General features: G+C 45.4%; 1 pseudogene; it reads left to right on the top strand.

Moving 5' to 3' along the window:
• The first annotated feature begins 3,292 nt into the window (after positions 1–3,292).
• Positions 3,293–3,858, top strand: LOC122430524 (annotated as a pseudogene).
• The last annotated feature ends 206 nt before the right edge of the window (positions 3,859–4,064 follow it).

The raw sequence follows: 4,064 nt of genomic DNA on the forward strand, positions 1-4,064 counted from the left end.
CTGAGTCAGTTCTGATGAGGTGGATGAACCTAGAATCTGTTATAGAGTGAAGTGAGTCAGAAAGAGAAAGACAAATATTGTATTCTAACACATATATATGTAACCTAGAAAAGTGATAATGAAGAATTTATTTACAGGGCAGTAATGGAGAAACAGACATAGAGAATAGACTTATGGACCTGGGAAAAGGGGAGGAGAGGGTGAGATGTATGAAAAGAGTAACATGGAAGCTTACATTACCATATATAAAATAGACAGACAACAGGAATTTACCTTCTCAGGAAACTCAAACAGGGGCTCTGTATCAATCTAGAGGGGTGAGATGGGGTGGGAGATGGGAGGGAGTTTCAAAAGGGAAGGGATATATGTATACCTATGGCTAATTCATGTTGAGGTCTGACAGAAAACAACAAAATTCTGTAAAGCAATTATCCTTCAATAAAAAAAGAAGTTAAAAAAAAAAAGGATATTCCCAGTATTCCATATGGTTACCAATGGAAAGGTAGGAGGAGAGTGATAAACCGAGAGTTTGGGATTAACATATACACCCTGCTGCTGCTTAGTCACTTCAGTCGTGTCTGACTCTGTGCGACCCCATAGACGGCAGCCCACCAGGCTCCCCCGTCCCTGGGATTCTCCAGGCAAGAACACTGGAGTGAGCTGCCATTTCCCTCTCCAATGCATGAAAGTGAAAAGTGAAAGTGAAGTCGCTCAGTTGTGTCCAACTCCTAGCGACCCCGTGGACTGCAGCCTACCAGGCTCCTCCATCCATGGGACTTTCCAGGCAAGAGTACTGGAGTGGGTTGCCATTGCCTTCTCTGCATATACACACTACTAAATACAAAATAAATAATCAAGAGGACCTACTATACAGCACAGGGAACTCTACTCAATGTTCTTTAATAACCTGTATGGGAAAAGAATCTAAGAAAGAATGGATACCTATATATGTATAATGGAATCACATCCTTATACAGCTGAAACTAATACAATATTGTAAATAAACTATGTATGCATGCTCAGTCACTAAGTCCTTTCTAACTCTTTGTGATCCCATTGACTGTAGGCTGCCAGACTTCTACATCCATGAAATTTTCCAGGAGTGGGTTGCCTGTTCCTCCTGCAGGGGATCTTCTGAACCGAGGGATCAAACCCACATCTTTTATGTCTCCTGCACTGGCAAGCAGAAATCAACTATACTCCAATACAAATTAAAAACTTAAAAAAAGGAAAGATTACATCCAGCTACCAAAAAGGGCTCTTTCCCCTCCTGGGATTCCTGATGTGATGCTGGAGAGGGCAGAGCAGGTGCAGGACGCCTCTACATTATCTGAGATTGTGTTTCCCTGGCTTTGGTGTGCTTTGGCTTCTAATGGGCCCGTTTGACTTATTTTTGGAGGACCTAATGCAGGGGCTCATAGACACCAGGTGGTCATTAGTTAAAGGCTGAGATGTAGGTGCTGATGGGAGTGTGAAAGCCCAACTCTCTAGCCTTGGGCTGGGATACTTTTGAGGCAAACTTATGTTCCAGAGTTTCCTGTGGGAACAGGGTTCAGCTTCCCTCCCCAAGACTTGCATGAAATCACACTCAAGCTAGTTTCATCCCTTTTCCTGTCCTGATTCTGCTGTGCCCTCACTGGTTTCTCTGGAAGGCCTTTTAAAAAAAAAACAAAACTAACTGTTCTGACTCTTCCTTGCTGCACAGGAATTCTCTAGTTTCAGAGGGTGGGGACTACTCTCTAGATATGGTAAGTGGGCTTCTCATTGCAATGGCTTCTCTCGTTGCAGATCATGGGATCTATGGCCTGAGGTCTCAGTTCTTGTGGCCCATAGGCTTAGTAGCTCTCAAAATATGAAATCTTCCCAAACCAGAGGTCCAACATGTCTCCTGAAGCAGAAGGCAGATCGGTAACCACTGGACCATCAGGGAAGTCCTTCTGGGAGGAACTTTGAAATAAATCACTTGTATATGATACCTTGAGTCACAGGCTACTTCTGGGGAGGCTGACCTATGATGGTTCCCTAATCAGGCAATTCCTTGACACCAGGACTGATATAGGTTCCCCTCAAAAATATTCCTACAGCATCTGTCCCTGCCATATGGCTTTGTTCTTGCTTGAGTTTCTAAAACCCACACTAGACCACAGCTTCCAGAGGGCAGAGCTCTAACTTGACTCTCTTGCAAGTCCGCATGAGTAGGTCTTGTCTCTATCCACCAGACTCTAATGTCAAAACAAGGCTGACACACAGACTTGTTATTGGGTTGTGAGAGTTAGGTTACAATCTCAACTGGCTGTAATCAAAGTCTAAATAATCTTGTCTTAAATGCAATACATTTTCATGCAATAATAGTTCCAGTCAGCCCCCAGTGATAGGAACCCCGGTTTTTCTTGTGGATAGTCATCTTCAACATGTGATATTCACCTCTGGTCTAACATGACTGCTCCAGCTCCTGTCATTATATCTGCGTTCCAGAGAAGGGGAAGCAGGATATGTCCCTTTCCTTAAAGAGCATAATCAAAATTTATAAAATTATTTTCACTCATTTCTCACTGGTTGCAATGAAGTCACAGAGGCATTTTTAGGTGAAAGAAAGGCTAGGAAATGAACTTTTTAGCTGAGTGGCCCTAAACTGGGGTTTTAGTTACCAAATGAATGAGACAAATAGGAATGCCTGTTATACCCTCCTGATTCAGTGAAGAGAAGGTGACTTACACTATGAAGACATAAAACCCCCAAATCTGAAAGTCTCAGCATAACTAAGCTTTATTTCTCACTCACATCTGACTTTGGTGGACAGAGGGCATTCCTCATCACACCCTTTCAGGAAGCAAAGTGGATGGAGGCTCCTTCTGGATACAAAGAAAGGGAGTGTGAGGCAAATTAAGATCTGATTCCAAACACTTCACTTGGAAGTGACATATCACCTCTACCAAATTCCACTGGCCAAAGTAACTTCCATAGTCATGGCAAACCTGGGGGTAGTGGGTACACAAAAGGGTAGGGGAAGTGATCCTACTACAGAATATTCATGATGAGTAACAAGGGCAACCACCCTTCATTCGTGTCCCTGTGATTTGTTCTTTGCTTCTTCCCATGCTGTTCCTCCATCTCTTTTGGCCTGTAGATACAGATTCGGATAAGATCAAAAGAGAGGACATATGCTAGACTGTAAATATATGGGGAAAACAAGAAAGGAAAGAAGGAAAGGCAGACCACTGGGAACCTATGCTGCCCAACTTCTGGAGTCCACCAGCCTCTTTCCCTGCTGTCCGACCCTCTCAGCTCTGTGATGCCAGGGGACCTCAGCAAGTGGCCTGGGCCCTTGAGCCTGAAGGGAGTGGATTAAAGGCTACAGCACCTGCTGCAAGTCACATACGACTGGGCAGAGGTCAACGACCGGGCCAAAGTGCTGACACCCACCCAGGTTAAGAACCTGCCCACCGGCAATGCATGGGACGGGCTTGATTCAGGTAAATTGTACACCTTGGTCTTAACAGATCTGGATGCGCCCAGCAGGCAGGACCCCCAAACACAGGGAATGGCACCACTTTCTGGTGGTCAACATGAAGGGCAATGACATCAGCAGTGGCACGGTCCTCTCAGATTATTTGGGCTCTGGGCCTCCCAAGGGCACAGGCCTGCGCCGTTACATCTGGCTGGTTTATGAGCAGGAAAGACCACTGAAGTTTGACAAGCGCATTCTCAGCAACCAATCTAGGGACCATTGTGGCAAATTCAAGGTGGCCTCTTTCTGCAAAAAGTATGACCTCGGGGACCCCAGTGACCAGTACTTGTCACCAGGCCAAATGGGATGATTATGTGCCCAAGCTCTACGAACAGCTGTCTGAGAAGTAGAGGAGTGGGACACCATCCGAGAGTTCCCAAACAGTGTTTCCCTTTAATGATGCATGTAGATTTCTGCCTACATCCGCCCTCCCCGCCCCCGCCAACCCATCCCCCTACCCCGCCACTTCTTGCCTGAGTCCTCAGCTGTCAGATTTAGGTTTAGGGTGACTTTTCTTTCATTCTGCCTGCCCTGTATAATTCTAGGGGGTTTATGT

The sequence above is a fragment of the Cervus canadensis genome, chromosome 29 (assembly GCF_019320065.1).
Source record: "Cervus canadensis isolate Bull #8, Minnesota chromosome 29, ASM1932006v1, whole genome shotgun sequence".
NCBI lineage: Eukaryota > Metazoa > Chordata > Mammalia > Artiodactyla > Cervidae > Cervus > Cervus canadensis.